Source organism: Pleurodeles waltl, chromosome 11 (genome assembly GCF_031143425.1).
Source record: "Pleurodeles waltl isolate 20211129_DDA chromosome 11, aPleWal1.hap1.20221129, whole genome shotgun sequence".
Taxonomy (NCBI): Eukaryota; Metazoa; Chordata; class Amphibia; order Caudata; family Salamandridae; genus Pleurodeles; species Pleurodeles waltl.
Window position 1 is genome coordinate 420871616 of NC_090450.1, and position 17937 is coordinate 420889552.

Here is a 17937-nt window from a genome sequence, read left to right on the forward strand (position 1 = left end):
CGAGGATGGGGGTGAGGGTTGGGGTCTGATTTGGCATGCAGGTGGGGGGGAAGCAGTATTGAAGCTTCAACTTACCAGTATCCATTCCTCCGCCGACTCCTGCGAGGCCGTCAGGATGCAGGATGTTCAAGACTTCCTCCTCCCATGATGTGAATTGTGGGGGTTGAGGTGGGGGTCCTCCGCCAGTCTTCTGCACGGCGATGTTGTGCCTGGATACCATGGAACGCACCTTCCCCCGTAGGTCGTTCCATCGCTTCCTGATGTCTTCCCGATTTCTGGGGTGCTGTCCCACTGCGTTCACCCTGTCGACAATCCTCTGCCATAGCTCCGTCCTCCGGGCAATGCTGGTGTATTGTATCTGTGTGCCGAACAGCTGGGGCTCTACCCGAACGATTTCCTCCACCATGACCCTGAGTTCTTCGTCTGTGAAGCGGGGTTGTCTTTGGGGTGCCATGGGGTGGTGTGTATGATGTGTGGGGTGGAGTATGTGTATTTAAGTGAGTTGAGTGTGGTGGTGTGTGTTGTTTTGTGTGTGGATAGTGTGTGGGTGATGGTGTTGAGTGGCTGTGGCTGTTATTTTTTGGATGCTGGTGTCTCGCTCTTGCCTTCTTTACGAATTTTTTAGCGTAGGGGTTTGTGGGTGATGTGGGTGGGTGTTTTATATCGTATTGTGTGTGTGGGAGTGGTGTGTGTATGTGTATCAGGTGTGTGGGATTCAAATCGTCCAATGTGGCTGAGTTTTGTTAGTTTGTGTGTATTCTGACCGTGGCGGTGTGTCCCGCCAATGGAATACCGCGTTTGAATGACCGCCGCGTGGATTCGTGGGTCGTAATGGCATGGGCGTATTTCTGTTGGCGTGACGGTGGAGGTTTTGTCACCTCCACCTTTCCGCCGACCGCTGGTCTGGCGGTCTGTTGTGGCGGTCGGATTTTCGGAGGTTTGCCTTCTGCGGGTCAGAATGACCGTGGCGGGTTTCCGCGACCGCGGCGGGATTATGGAGGATTTCTGACCGGCGGTAGGCGCCTTTTACCGCCGAGGTCAGAATGACCCCCTAAGTCATCTCTGGAAAGCAGAATTGATGCAGTTGCTCAAGACTTGAACCTTTTACGAGTGGACCACTGAAGCCTAGCTGAAAAAGTGAAAACAACTGAAGCTGAAATAGCCGACTTAACTCCAATAGCGCAAGGGAACCAAAAACAGATCCAGCGCATGGATGAGGAGCTGAAGATACTTTGGAGAAGATCGGAGGAAATGGAGAGCAGGGCGCGTCGCAATAACGTGAGGTTTCTGGGCTTTCCAGAAAGTATGCGACAACCGAAATCAGAAATTTCCCTAGAGCAGTGGCTAATCAAGGAGGTGTTAAATGGGGCTCCATCTAAGTTTTTTCAGTCGAATGGGCTTACAGAATCCCGGGTAGACCTCCGGCCCCCGGCCAGTCCCCCAGGCCATTGATTGCCAAATTCTTGAACTACAGAGATCGAGATGCAATATTGCAACAATTCCGCAGTAAAGGCCCATTCAAGTATGAAGACTCGAACATTAATGCATACCCAGACTTCACGCAAGAGGTGCAGAACCAACGCAATTCTTTCGTCAAAATTAAGCAACGCCTACGGGAACACAACATAAAATATGCCTTGCTCTTCCCAGCCAAACTAAGGGTAGTAATGGAGGACCGTACCCATATATTCACAAACCCCGAAGATGCTTGGACATGGCTACACGCCAAGGGCCTTGCACACCCCCGGGAAGACAAGGAGGGGGACGAGAAATGGCAAAATCCCGCTGCAAGGAAGTGATCCAAAAGACGCACCAGAGGACAGCCTAATGACTGGCAAGCAGCAGAAGAAAGAGCAAAAGTGCTAAAAGAGATGTCGTTACACATGCAAAGTCACAGTGCAACTGCTAGGGAACTCCCAGAGCCGGGATCGGACTCAGACACGGCCAGCTCCGCATCCACGATAACAGGAGAACTAGGTGGACCAAAGGTCACCCCTAGAACCGCTGACGAACTTTAAACCATACGCACACGCCCAGAGAGACCACCAGCGATGATGCTCGAAACCTGGAAATCTGCAGAGACTTTGTGGCACCACCGGGATGTGGGGACAATGTGCCTCCAACAATATGCATCTTTGATATAAACACTAAGCTAAGTGATTGGGGGCATATGAGGGTGGTACATGATTGGCGGGCGGGGCCAGAGGGAACAAACTCATGACTGGGGGGGCGCCTGACGATATCGGCAGACTAAGGCCCTCATTCTGACCCTGGCGGTCGGTGATAAAGCGGCGGCCAAGCCGCCAACAGGCCGGCGGTCTAAAATATGCAATTCTGACCCTGGCGGGAACCGCCAACACAGCCCGCCAACTTAACACTCCGCCCGCCACAGCGGTACAAACAAACAGCGCGGCGGTTCCCGCCAACAGCCAGGCGGCAGACAATGTACCGCCCACCCTATTACGACCCACCAATCTGCCACCTTTTCCGGGGCGGGAGCACCGCCGATAAGAACACGGCGGAAACAGACTACGAACGGGAAAACGCTCACCTCTACGCACTCCACGCGAGATTCCGGCAGTATGGAACCAGAGTTGCAGGTCATCCCCGCACTCCTATTCCTGCTCATATACCAGGAGCACGCCCGGCGGCGCGGAAGACATCGGTGAGTACTGCACCTACGACACAGGGGAGGGAAAAGATTACCGGCACACACCCACCCACCCACACCCACTACAACACACACATCAATGCATTCCCACAGATCACTGTCACAACCCACAAACCACCCCCCTCCGAAATAATGCAAAGACCAAAAGAAGAGATCATAAACGGGCAGATATATTGAAATATGTACACCAGTAATCCCAATAAATAAATAAACTATGTACAAAATATATACAGCTACTAAATGTAGTCCAACCACTGTCCGTGGATCACAGGGGTCCTGTGCAAAGGGGCAAGGCCCAGTCCCACGACAAGAACTCCACGGAGAGAACACTGCAGGGGCATCACAAAGAAAATAGGACAGGCACCTCAGGGGGAAGGGAAGGGGGGGCACCTCAGCCACTTGAGTACACGACGCCAGATCCACAAGGGGACTCCATGACCACTGGCCCATCCTGGGGAGAGCAAAGCCACAGTCCAAACAGTCCATACAGTGGGTGGCCTGCCCACTGGGCCATCCTGGGGAGAGCAAAGCCACAGTCCATACAGTCCATACAGTGGGTGGCCTGCCCACTGGGCCATCCTGGGGAGAGCAAAGCCACAGTCCATACAGTCCATACAGTGGGTGGCCTGCCCACTGGGCCATCCTGGGGAGAGCAAAGCCACAGTCCAAACAGTCCATACAGTGGGTGGCCTGCCCACTGGGCCATCCTGGGGAGAGCAAAGCCACAGTCCATACAGTCCATACAGTGGGTGGCCTGCCCACTGGGCCATCCTGGGGAGAGCAAAGCCACAGTCCATACAGTCCATACAGTGGGTGGCCTGCCCACTGGGCCATCCTGGGGAGAGCAAAGCCACAGTCCATACAGTCCATACAGTGGGTGGCCTGCCCACTGGGCCATCCTGGGGAGAGCAAAGCCACAGTCCAAACAGTCCATACAGTGGGTGGCCTGCCCACTGGGCCATCCTGGGGAGAGCAAAGCCACAGTCCATACAGTCCATACAGTGGGTGGCCTGCCCACTGGGCCATCCTGGGGAGAGCAAAGCCACAGTCCATACAGTCCATACAGTGGGTGGCCTGCCCACTGGGCCATCCTGGGGAGAGCAAAGCCACAGTCCAAACAGTCCATACAGTGGGTGGCCTGCCCACTGGGCCATCCTGGGGAGAGCAAAGCCACAGTCCATACAGTCCATACAGTGGGTGGCCTGCCCACTGGGCCATCCTGGGGAGAGCAAAGCCACAGTCCATACAGTCCATAACAGACCCCACTGCCACTGGAGGAGGCAAGTTGGCCAGAGGACATCCTGCAGCCCTGCCCGAGATAGATCCTGCCCTGCCACGTCTGCCAAAGGGCCAGCGGTTCTTGCCTTGAAGGGCCCAGTTCAGCGGTTCCTGAGACGGCGGGGCCCAGTTCAGCGGTCCTTGCCCTGAAGGGCCCAGTTAAGCGGTTCTTGAGACGGCGGGGCCCAGCGGAGCGGTGCGTGAGACGGCGGGGCCCAGCGGAGCGGTTCTTGAGACGGCGGGGCCCAGCGGAGCGGTGCTTGAGACGGCGGGGCCCAGTTCAGCGGTCCTTGCCTTGAAGGGCCCAGTTCAGCGGTCCTTGCCCTGAAGGGCCCAGTTAAGCGGTTCTTGAGACGGCGGGGCCCAGCGGAGCGGTGCTTGAGACGGCGGGGCCCAGCGGAGCGGTTCTTGAGACGGCGGGGCCCAGTTCAGCGGTCCTTGCCCTGAAGGGCCCAGTTCAGCGGTTCTTGAGACGGCGGGGCCCAGTTCAGCGGTCCTTGCCTTGAAGGGCCCAGTTCAGCGGTCCTTGCCCTGAAGGGCCCAGTTAAGCGGTTCTTGAGACGGCGGGGCCCAGCGGAGCGGTGCTTGAGACGGCGGGGCCCAGCGGAGCGGTTCTTGAAACGGCGGGGCCCAGTTCAGCGGTCCTTGCCCTGAAGGCCCCAGTTCAGCGGTTCTTGAGACGGCGGGGCCCAGTTCAGCGCTCCTTGCCTTGAAGGGCCCAGTTCAGCGGTTCTTGAGACGGCGGGGCCCAGCGGAGCGGTTCTTGAGACGGCGGGGCCCAGCGGAGCGGTGCTTGAGACGGCGGGGCCCAGTTCAGCGGTTCTTGAGACGGCGGGGCCCAGTTCAGCGGTCCTTGCCTTGAAGGGCCCAGTTCAGCGGTTCTTGAGACGGCGGACGGTCTATGGCCAACTGCTAATTGCCTGGTGGTGCCCTCCTGGGCAGCGGGGATGTTGCTCCTTCACTGCCCACCTGGGCTGTGGGTGGTGGGGCCCTCCTGGCCAGCTGGGCTGGGTCCTCCCTGGGCAGCGGCTATGGGGGTGGTGGGCTCTCCCGGGGCAGCTGTGCCGGTTCCTCCCGGGGCAGCGGCTATGGGGGTTGTGGGCTCCTCCTGGGCAGCAGGCCTGCTGCCTGACCTCTCCGACTTGCTGCCCTTGCCCTCCTTAGTCGTGGGCCTGTGGCCCTTTCCTCCCTTTGGAGCTGTGGCTGGTGACTGTCTCTGGGTGGTGTCCGGGGGGGATGTAGAAGGCGGGCTCCTGCGGCGCCCCTTCCGCCTTCTGCTCCTCTTCCCAGGGGGTGGGCTGGCTGTCCCCTTGCTGCTGGGCGAAGATCCAGACATGCGGGCTGGCGGGCTCCAATACCCCTGCACCCTTGTCAAGGGGGCTGCAGGGCTGGTGGTGGCTGAGGTGCTCTTCTTACCCCGACGAGAAGGAGGGGGGGGCTCAGGGTCAGGAAAGAAGTTAGTAGTGGCGAGGAAGAGCTTCTTGGGACAATGGAGAGTGGTAGGTACAGTGGGAATGGGAGTGGAGGGAGAGGATGTGGTTGTAGGTGAGTCACGTTTGCTGTCTTTGGGTGCAGGTGCAGGAGGGATAGGCTGTCGTGAGGTGGATGGCTGTTGGGTGGGTGGGTGGCTGCGTTTGTGTGGTGTGGAAGAGGGGGTGACAGACACAGTGGGAGAGGACACAGGGGACGTGTAAATGGCAGTGGGGGTGGTGACTGCACGTGTGCGGACTGGAGTGGAGGGTGTGCTGGTGATGGAAACACTGGCTGATGGTGAGGTGAATGGAGGTGTGAGTGTAGACGTCACAGGGAGGGAGGAGGGAGACGAGGAGGTGGGGGTCACAGAGGTGGTAGTGACTGTTGGCATGTCTGCATCGGAATGTTGCGTGTGTGAATGTCTGCGTGATCTGTGGTGCTTATGTTTTGATGAGCTTCTCTTGGGTGTTGAGGTGTGTGCAGGCTGGTCTGATGGTGTGGGTGGGACAGGCAGAGGAACAGGAGACTGGGAGGAGGGAGTTAGTAGAGGCAGGCAGGAGACAGGGACAATGGCTGCCGTCAGTGCTGAGGCCAGAGCCTGGAACGATCGCTGATGGGCAGCCTGACCCGAATGAATGCCCTCCAGGTACGCATTGCTGCGATGAACCTCCCTCTCCACCCCCTGGATGGCATTCAAAAGGGTAGTCTGCCCAACAATGAGCGTTCCGAGGAGGTCAATGACCTCCTCACTGAGGGCAGCGGGGGTAACAGGGGCAGGGCCTGAGGTGCCTGGGGCGAAGGAGATGCCCGGCTTCCTGGCAGAGCGGGCACGGGGCGAACGCTGAGGGGCTGCTGGGAGGGCGGAGATGGTGCGCTGGGTGGCGGCTGTACCTGTAATGGCGGGGGGCACGGATGGTGCCACCCCCGCAAGGGAGCCCCCTTCCGAGGACGTGTCCGTGTCGCTGCAGGGTCCAGTCGTCCCCGTCGTGGAGCTCCCCTCGCCCTCCGTCTCACTGGTCCAGTCTGACTCTGTGGCATGGCCCTCCTGGGCCATGTGAGATGCAGCTCCCTCCTGCCCCGATGCCACTTCTCCTCCGCCTGATGATGCTGATGCACACAAGCACAGAAAGAAAAACAAAAAGGGGGGGGGAGAGAGAAATAAAGGGATATTGAGTACATGGATCTCCGGTACAGTTAGCGGACATGACAGACACAGATGCCCCCTGCACTAAGTTGCGCACTTGGGGTCCGCTACGTATTCCGTGGAACATGCCCTACACGCCTAGAGTTGACAACTGCACCCATGGATGACACGGCCCAGGGATGGCTGTACTGACAAACTACTGAGGGTGGTGGCTGGGGACACAGGGGCTTACGGGGGTGCCCAGCCTACAGATATCGCCCTGGCCTAGGGGGACCCCCAGCCCTCCTCCCCCAACCAGACACCTCCACTGCGCGACAACAGAGTAGATAATGCTTGTACTCACCCCCTTGTGTCTGCTGTGCTGCCCTCACGCGCCCATCCAATTCAGGGTAGGCCACCGCCAGGATCCGGAACATCAGGGGGCTCAGTTGACGGCAGGCACCCCGCCTACGTTGGGAGGCCATCCCCAGCAGAGACTCGGCGGTCTTCTTGGTCCCGCGGCGGATGTCCTCCCACCTCTTGCGGCAGTGGGTGCCCCGTCGATGGTGGACCCCCAGGGTCCGGACTTCCTTGGCGATGGCACGCCAAATCCCGATCTTCTCATGGGCGCGGACCTATGTGACACGTACAGGGAGGGAGAAATACCACGTTCAAGTTTGTCAGCATTTTCCTTTCCAGTGGCCCAACGCCCCCCATCCCCGCCAGGCCCCCCGCCATGCCCCCCGCCAGGCCCAACATGCCCCCCATCCCCGCCAGGCCCCCCGCCAGGACCCCGCCAGGCCCAACATGCCCCCCATCCCCGCCAGGCCCCCCGCCAGGACCCCCGCCAGGCCCAACATGCCCCCCATCCCCGCCAGGCCCCCCGCCAGGCCCAACATGCCCCCCATCCCCGCCAGGCCCCCCGCCAGGCCCAACATGCCCCCCATCCCCGCCAGGCCCCCCGCCAGGACCCCCGCCAGGCCCAACATGCCCCCCATCCCCGCCAGGCCCCCCGCCAGGCCCAACATGCCCCCCATCCCCGCCAGGCCCCCCGCCATGCCCCCCGCCAGGCCCAACATGCCCCCCATCCCCGCCAGGCCCCCCGCCAGGCCCAACATGCCCCCCATCCCCGCCAGGCCCCCCGCCAGGCCCCCAAGCCAGCCAGTGGCCCCAAATCCATATTGAATTAAACTCACTTGTTGGTCTGGAGGACCGTAGAGTAGCGCATACTGGGGGAGGACCCCATCCACAAGTTTCTCCAACTCCTCTCCAGTGAAGGCAGGGGCCCTTTCCCCAGGCGCAGCAGCCATTGTCCCTTCCAGACCGAGGTCACAGCAACACTTGCAGTATAGGTCCTCTCCTGTGAAAGTTCAAGTCGCAAGTGGATAAGTAGATAGAAAATGGCGGTGACGTCCGCGGCTGGTGCGTACCGCGGCGGTGCGTCCCGCCACCGCCGGCGCCCTTCGCCATTGGCTCCTGAAACCCATAGGCTTCAATGTTAACCAATGCGGCTTTGCGCCGCGGACTTCGCCCGCCGCCCGCCGCGGTGTGCCACGCCAGCGCATTGACCTCACATCCCATTGTCACACTTCACAGGTCAGGCAGCCGCCATTTCCAGGGCCCACATGGCTCAATTTCAACTGCGTCACACAGGCCTAGGCCTTGCATAGCCACTCAGACACGCCATTCACTGCATAGAGAATCGTATACTGTGCTAGCTGTGAGTACGTACCTGTGGGTTGCTTGACTGTGTGCTCCATGTTGTCCTTCCTAGGCACCGTCCGCTGGGTTGGCCGAGGAGACGGATGAATCCTCCCGTGTACCGACCGCTGGTGGACCTGTCGACAATGGAAGAACGCCACATTATCCTGACCTACCGTCTTAACCGTGCCACTATCCATGAACTGTGTGCCCAGCTGGAGCCCGACCTGATGTCCCCCATCCGCCAACCCACAGGGATTCCCCCTCTGGTGCAGGTCATGTCAGTACTCCATTTCTTGGCAAGTGGGTCATTTCAGACAACCGTGGGAATTGCTTCTGGGATGTCTCAGCCCATGTTTTCGAAGGTGTTATCCAGAGTGTTGTCTGCCCTGATGAAATCCGTGAGGAGCTACATCATTTTCCCTGAGGTGGGCGAATTGGCTACAGTGAAGGGTGATTTCTACGCCCTTGGACATATTCCCAACGTAATTGGTGCCATTGATGGGACCCATGTGGCTTTGGTTCCCCCAAGAGACAGGGAGCAGGTGTACAGGAACAGAAAAAATTACCATTCAATGAACATCCAGGTGGTGTGTTTGGCTGACCAGTACATCTCGCATGTAAATGCCAAATTCCCAGGGTCAGTGCATGACGCCTACATCCTCAGGAATAGCAGCATCCCTTACGTGATGGAACAGCTACAGAGACACCGTGTATGGCTAGTGGGGGACTCTGGGTACCCCAACCTGTCGTGGCTACTGACCCCAGTAAGGAATCCCCGGACCAGGGCAGAGGAACAGTACAATGAGGCCCATGGGCGTACTAGGAGGGTGATCGAACGCACCTTTGGCCTCCTAAAGGCCAGGTTTAGGTGCCTGCATATGACAGGTGGATCCCTAATGTACTCACCTAAGAAGGTGTGTCACATCATCGTGGCCTGCTGCATGCTTCACAACCTGGCTTTGCGCCGCCAGGTGCCTTTCCTGCAGGAGGATGGTCGAGACGGTGGTGTTGTGGCAGCGGTGGAACCTGAGGAGAGTGACGAGGAGGAAGACGACAGGGCTGAAACAGACAACAGGGACAGAATCATTGAACAGTACTTCCAATAGGACACAGGTAACATTTCAAAGATAATTTAGTAAATGTTAACTACTCTCCAGCATCTCTGCTGCCTGTCTATTTGCCCCAGTGTATGATGACTGAGTTTTGGCTTTTCCCTCCCTATTTCAGATCTGGGGTCCCCACTACGAGTCCTGTGCTTCGTTTCCCCATGGACTACAGCTTTGTGGCAGCTGTTTGTTGACTTCACCATGTACAAGGACATATTTGCACTGTCATGTCAATTACAATCTATTGAAATCACAGCCAGACTCCAGATATTTTGGTGCAAAATAGGTGTTTATTTAAGTGCTCAAAATGGGATGGGTGGTTTCAAGTGGGTGGGGGCTATGGTGAAGGAATGTCCATGGCAGAGTCCAGAGTAACAGTCACACAGGTGCATTGTCCAGAGGCCTGTGGAGAGATGGAGCATGGGCAGTTCAAGGATGGACAGGGTGACAATGTGGGACAGTGGGATGACATCAGGTGGTATCCATTGCTGGCGGGGGTCTTGACATCCTACTCTGTCTTCTTGCGAGATCTCAGGGCCCTCTTGCGGGGTGGTTCTTCTCCTGCAGGAGGTGGGGGTCTGGTGGGCTGCTGCTGTGCGGGGGCCTCCTGTCCACTAGCGCCGGCGGAGGTGGTTGGCTGTTCTTGGTCCAGGCTAGTGGCAGGGGCCCTTGGGTGTTGTTCAGTGTCCGCCCTGTTGTTGACGAGGTCCTGCAGCAGCCCTACCATGGTAACCAGGGTGGTGTTGATGGCTCTGATGTCCTCCCTGTACCCCCGATAGTGTTCCTCCTGCAGTACCTGGATCTCCTGGAACAGGGCCAGTACCGTCGCCATCGTCTCCTGGGAGCGGTTGTATGCTCCCATGATGGTGGTGAGGACCTCGTGGAGAGTGGGTTCCCTGGGCCTCTCCTCCCCCCCCTGTCGCACAGCTGCCCTCCGAGTTCCCCTGTTTCCCTGGGCCTCTGCCCCCTGGCCGGTGTGCCCACTACCACTGCCCCCAGGTCCCTGTTGTTGTTGGGGTGGTGGGTTATCCTGGGTGCCCTGTAGTGGTAGACACACCGCAGATTGACGCGCCCTGGAGACAGAGGCATGGGCCCGCTGGGTGGGAGCTGTGCTGGTGTTCCCAGAGGGGTTTGGGTCTGTAGTGGCCTGGGCCTGTGTGAGGGGAACCGACTGTCCAGAGGTCCCCGATGGTCCGGGCTGGTCATCGGTGTCCAGGTCGACAGAGCTGCTGTCATCGCTGACGGCCTCTTGGGTGGGGGGTGTGGAGAATTCTGGCCCCTCCGCCGCGGTGTGTTGACGGTCGGGTCCTACAGGGGTATAGAGGTATGGTTATAGTTTCAATGTGTGGCATATGGGTGTATCTGTGGGTTCTCGTGTCCCCAAGTGCTGGCATTCGTGTGTGGGGGCTTTGGTGAGGGTGGCTTGTGGGGGGGATGTGTATATGCATTGGGCATGCTTTGGTGATGGGTGTCCATGCTTAGTGGACGCATGCAGGCCTAGGTTTTGGGATGTGTGGGTTGTGATGGTGAGACATTGGCGGGGAATAGGTGTGCTGGGGGTGGGGGTGAGGATGGTGGTGGGGGTGAGGATGGTGGTGGGGGTGAGGATGGTGGTGGGGGTGAGGGTGGGGGTGAGGATGGGGGTGGGGGTGAGGGTGGGGTTCGAGGATGGGGGTGAGGGTTGGGGTCTGATTTGGCATGCAGGTGGGGGGGAAGCAGTATTGAAGCTTCAACTTACCAGTATCCATTCCTCCGCCGACTCCTGCGAGGCCGTCAGGATGCAGGATGTTCAAGACTTCCTCCTCCCATGATGTGAATTGTGGGGGTTGAGGTGGGGGTCCTCCGCCAGTCTTCTGCACGGCGATGTTGTGCCTGGATACCATGGAACGCACCTTCCCCCGTAGGTCGTTCCATCGCTTCCTGATGTCTTCCCGATTTCTGGGGTGCTGTCCCACTGCGTTCACCCTGTCGACAATCCTCTGCCATAGCTCCGTCCTCCGGGCAATGCTGGTGTATTGTATCTGTGTGCCGAACAGCTGGGGCTCTACCCGAACGATTTCCTCCACCATGACCCTGAGTTCTTCGTCTGTGAAGCGGGGTTGTCTTTGGGGTGCCATGGGGTGGTGTGTATGATGTGTGGGGTGTAGTATGTGTATTTAAGTGAGTTGAGTGTGGTGGTGTGTGTTGTTTTGTGTGTGGATAGTGTGTGGGTGATGGTGTTGAGTGGCTGTGGCTGTTATTTTTTGGATGCTGGTGTCTCGCTCTTGCCTTCTTTATGAATTTTTTAGCGTAGGGGTTTGTGGGTGATGTGGGTGGGTGTTTTATATTGTATTGTGTGTGTGGGAGTGGTGTGTGTATGTGTATCAGGTGTGTGGGATTCAAATCGTCCAATGTGGCTGAGTTTTGTTCGTTTGTGTGTATTCTGACCGCGGCGGTGTGTCCCGCCAATGGAATACCGCGTTTGAATGACCGCCGCGTGGATTCGTGGATCGTAATGGCATGGGCGTATTTCTGTTGGCGTGACGGTGGAGGTTTTGTCACCTCCACCTTTCCGCCGACCGCTGGTCTGGCGGTCTGTTGTGGCGGTCGGATTTTCGGAGGTTTGCCTTCTGCGGGTCAGAATGACCGTGGCGGGTTTCCGCGACCGCGGCGGGATTATGGAGGATTTCTGACCGGCGGTAGGCGCCTTTTACCGCCGAGGTCAGAATGACCACCTAAGTCTGCGGCATGATGTGAGCCCCTTATAAGAGCCACATCTGTACGATATGAGAATCCCACTATGCAAATCCAACTGGATATGGGTTATTTCACACATTTATAAGTTTTGTAGTTTCACTGTAGTTGTAAGTAGTATAGAGGGTTTAATTAGGGGAGTTGGGGTTAATAGTTTAGTAGAAACGCAAGGACCGGAATTACTTAATGCACAAAATGTACACCTGCACCTGCTATATTTAAATACCAGCTACAGAAAGGCAGAGACCAGGCGGGCCAACTCTAGAGCCCAGATCCTCAACACAGCAATGCACCCTCAGAACCCCATATGATCTCTTCCCGCAACAATACTAAAAACCAGTATATTATAATAACATGGAATATCAGGGGTCTTGGGGCGCTGAGCAAACGGGCTAGAGTGCACGCTCGACTTAAACGACTAGGAGTGCATATTGCTATCTTGCAAGAGACACACATGTTAGAGGGGGACTTAGGTGACTTGCACACGAAATGGGGAGGCCAGTTGATAGGCACAACATACTCGGCCTTCGCAAGGGGGGTGTTGATCTGGATAGCGGCAGGAGTTCCATTCCTCTTGTCATCACACAAGATAGACCAGGGAGGGAGATACGTAGCTGTGGAGGGCAGACTAGACGGCAGACAAATGGCGGTGGTCGGGGTATACGCTCCAAACAGTGGCATCACGGGTTTTCTCACCACTCTCACTCCAACATTGCTGTCCCACCCCATGGCCCTAGCCATTTGGGGCGGTGATTTCAATAGTACCCCATCTGTAGCATTGGACAGAACCAGTGCCTATCCGAGCACACTAACCAATAGGAAACCCATAGGTCCCCTGCAAGAATGGGCAAACGTTATGGGACTTCATGACATATGGCGACTAGGCCATCCAGAGCAAAAAGAATATTCATTTTACTCAGTACCACACAACACCCATACTAGAATAGACATAGTATGGGGCATTCGCGAAATAGGGGCACTGGTCACCGAATCTGAATACTTAGCAAAGACACTCTCGGATCATGCGCCTCTGAGAGTAACACTGAATTGGGGTAGGGCACGTCAGGCAATCCCCACTTGGAGATTCCAGGCAGAGGCTTTACAAGACCAAGCATTCGCCGCAACATTGGGGAAATCTATAAGCCAATATTGGGAAATAAACGCTATGTCTGCAACAACTCGGGCGATGGAGTGGGACGCCCATAAAGTAGTAGCACGCGGAGTATGTATATCCACTACGTGGGAAGTGAGACGCTCCTTACAAGCAGAGATTAGCAAATTGGAGAAGGAGCTAAGGACAGCTGAAAAAGCGGTTGCACTAGGGGAATTCTCCAACACTGTCCTCAAAGAAAAGCGCTCAAAATATAATGATGCAGATAGCAGGCTCCGCTGTCACGACTATAACTATTACTAGACTAGGTTGCAAACGGAAGGAGATAGATCAAGTAGGATGCTAGCATGGCTACTCCGCGAAGATAGACAGCAAGCTCCGATAGGTGCCATCCGCGTGGGCGCGCAAGAGATGGCTACTACACAAGTAGAAATAAACGAGACGTTTAGGAATTATTACTCAAACTTATACACTAAACGTACCTCATGCACAGCTACACAACTTGAGGCTTTTCTTGCGGACTCCCTCCTGCCCCAACTATCACAAACAGATAGAGATACAATCGAATCCCCCATAAAAACTGAAGAAATAGAACTAGCCCTTGCACAGCTGCCCAAGAACAAAGCGCCTGGTGCAGACGGCCTCCCCTCGGAATTTTATAAAGCCTATTTACCTAGCCTGAAATCCCATCTGCTAGGAGTGTTCAAAGAGGCGTGGACTAAAGAAAGCCTACCTATATCCCAAAGGGAAGCTATGATAGTCGTATTCCCTAAACAGGGCCGAGACCATACGGATGTTAAATCCTATAGACCACTATCGCTGCTAAATACAGACTGCAAAATATTAGGCAAAATATTAGCTAATAGATTAGCTCCCCTCATGCATTCATTGATACACGCAGATCAAAATGGCTTCATCCCAAAGCGTAACACCTTCCTAAATACTCGCAGACTGCTGAGCATAATGGGGGATACCCCCCGAGGTGCACAAGAGGAAATGGTGCTCTCACTAGACATAGAAAAGGCCTTTGATACGCTGGAGTGGGATTTCCTACTGGCTACGATGGCCCACATGCAAATAGGCCCTAATTACATCCGTTGGGTCCGGACATTGTATTCCAATCCAAGTGCGAGGGTGAAGACGGGTGGGGTGATTTCTGATAGTTTCCTGATCACCAGGGGGACACCGCAGGGATGTCCCTTAACCCCGCTATTGTTTGCCGTGGCAATGGAACCGCTAGCGGCAAGAATACGCCTCATGGATCACGAATGGGGAATTATTAGGAACAGGTTATACCACACGGTCTCATTATATGCAGATGATGCTTTAATATATATCAGAAACGGTTGTGCAGTTATTCCATCTGTAATATCCTTATTGGCTGAATTTGGAGGCCTGTCAGGCCTTGTGGTAAATTGGGAGAAGTCCTGTGTGTTTCCCCTGGTAAAAAGGGCCCCCAATAATCAGGATGCCCCTGAGCTAGGGCACCTAAAGTGGAGAAGATCGGAGGAAATGGAGAGCAGGGCGCGTCGCAATAACGTGAGGTTTCTGGGCTTTCCAGAAAGTATGCGACAACCGAAATCAGAAATTTCCCTAGAGCAGTGGCTAATCAAGGAGGTGTTAAATGGGGCTCCATCTAAGTTTTTTCAGTCGAATGGGCTTACAGAATCCCGGGTAGACCTCCGGCCCCCGGCCAGTCCCCCAGGCCATTGATTGCCAAATTCTTGAACTACAGAGATCGAGATGCAATATTGCAACAATTCCGCAGTAAAGGCCCATTCAAGTATGAAGACTCGAACATTAATGCATACCCAGACTTCACGCAAGAGGTGCAGAACCAACGCAATTCTTTCGTCAAAATTAAGCAACGCCTACGGGAACACAACATAAAATATGCCTTGCTCTTCCCAGCCAAACTAAGGGTAGTAATGGAGGACCGTACCCATATATTCACAAACCCCGAAGATGCTTGGACATGGCTACACGCCAAGGGCCTTGCACACCCCCGGGAAGACAAGGAGGGGGACGAGAAATGGCAAAATCCCGCTGCAGGGAAGCGATCCAAAAGACGCACCAGAGGACAGCCTAATGACTGGCAAGCAGCAGAAGAAAGAGCAAAAGTGCTAAAAGAGATGTCGTTACACATGCAAAGTCACAGTGCAACTGCTAGGGAACTCCCAGAGCCGGGATCGGACTCAGACACTGCCAGCTCCGCATCCACGATAACAGGAGAACTAGGTGGACCAAAGGTCACCCCTAGAACCGCTGACGAACTTTAAACCATACGCACACGCCCAGAGAGACCACCAGCGATGATGCTCGAAACCTGGAAATCTGCAGAGACTTTGTGGCACCACCGGGATGTGGGGACAATGTGCCTCCAACAATATGCATCTTTGATATAAACACTAAGCTAAGTGATTGGGGGCATATGAGGGTGGTACATGATTGGCGGGCGGGGCCAGAGGGAACAAACTCATGACTGGGGGGGCGCCTGACGATATCGGCAGACTAAGTCTGCGGCATGATGTGAGCCCCTTATAAGAGCCACATCTGTACGATATGAGAATCCCACTATGCAAATCCAACTGGATATGGGTTATTTCACACATTTATAAGTTTTGTAGTTTCACTGTAGTTGTAAGTAGTATAGAGGGTTTAATTAGGGGAGTTGGGGTTAATAGTTTAGTAGAAACGCAAGGACCGGAATTACTTAATGCACAAAATGTACACCTGCACCTGCTATATTTAAATACCAGCTACAGAAAGGCAGAGACCAGGCGGGCCAACTCTAGAGCCCAGATCCTCAACACAGCAATGCACCCTCAGAACCCCATATGATCTCTTCCCGCAACAATACTAAAAACCAGTATATTATAATAACATGGAATATCAGGGGTCTTGGGGCGCTGAGCAAACGGGCTAGAGTGCACGCTCGACTTAAACGACTAGGAGTGCATATTGCTATCTTGCAAGAGACACACATGTTAGAGGGGGATGCTTTAATATATATCAGAAACGGTTGTGCAGTTATTCCATCTGTAATATCCTTATTGGCTGAATTTGGAGGCCTGTCAGGCCTTGTGGTAAATTGGGAGAAGTCCTGTGTGTTTCCCCTGGTAAAAAGGGCCCCCAATAATCAGGATGCCCCTGAGCTAGGGCACCTAAAGTGGTGCCCGACAACATTTAAATATCTTGGGATAAACATATATCATGACACAAAAGACTTAAGAGACGGGAATCTGGGGAGGGTGCTAATTTCCATAAAAGGCTCCGTGCAATTCTGGAACAAGCTCCCGCTCTCGCCACCCGGCAAGGTGGCGATTGCCAATATGTTGATCCTACCTAGGCTGCTATATTATTTTGCGGCCCTGCCGATAACTATTCCCAAAAGCTTTTTCGGCAATTTAAACACAGCTCTATTGCAGCTCATCTGGGGTGGTGGCAGAGCACGGGTGGCACTAACCACATTGCAATGCCCGCTGGATAACGGCGGCCTGGGAACTCCTAATTTTGAAAGATATTACGCACGCCGCACAACTTCAGTGGGTCCAATATTGGATCCACAGACCAGAGCAGGCAGAACCCACGAGCCTAGAGCCTCGGCGGAACGGGACCCCCCTCATAAATTGGCTGACGTCTAAGCCCCCCAAAGCGGAACAGGTCAACCCATTGCTTGCAGTTGCGCACGTGTGTTGGGCTAAATATGTGCAAAAAGGAGCGGATAAGCTTCCTTACTCCCCACACATACCACTAAATTATCTATTGGCGGGGACCGCAGCCGGAATGCAAGCTGTAAGGATGTGGAGTGAAGAAGGAATGCAGACAATAGGAGATTGTTTTGAAGATGGCAAATTAATGACGTTTGAGGCTCTCCAGGCCCTCACGGAGATAAATCCGGGTCAGTTCCTGACATACCACGCCGTATGTCACGAAATTAGAAAAATATGGGGGGTAGGTACTTCGGAACCAGAGATCTCCCCAGTGCTCCACCAGCTTCTACAACATAATGATCAAACAAAAATAATATCCATTCTATAGAGAACCCTCAACAAGACTCCCGAACCACAGGCAGGGAAAGCCTGGGGGAGATGGAACGCAGCACTCCCCACCCCGATCCCACAGGCAGACTGGCCAAAGGCCTTGTCCCACACCCGTGGCGTGTCAAGGAATCCCAGATTTAGATATACTCAATTCAATTACACGCATCAAACATATCTCTCCCCAGCCATGATAAAGCGTATGTTCCCCGATTCAGTGCCAGTATGCCCAAGATGCAAAACACCGTCAGCACCCTTCTACCATATGGTATGGGATTGCCCTAATATACAAACGGCCTGGGCGGAGGTGGTAGGGGAGGTATCTGAGTTAACGGGGCTTGCACTGATAGCAGACCCCGGGTCCTGCCTGCTGGGACTGAGAAAGAGACCAAAAAAACAAAGATACCCGCACAAGTTCATAGACTTAGCCTTTTTAATGTACAAAAGACTAATAGCGATACACTGGAAAGCCCCCAAGGCTCCTGATCTGAAATCCTGGTATTCTCTAATAATACAGTGGGCTCGCACTGAATACCAGGTACTAAAAAGAATGGTGCGCGAGGGGCGACAACGTACAGGGTGCACCACCTGGGAGGATCTGGTAACAAAATAGGAGGCCAAAAACGATGAGATGCCTCCTTGAACTGGGGAACACATATTCGCAATAACTACGACATAAATCTCCCTGCATCCCCCAC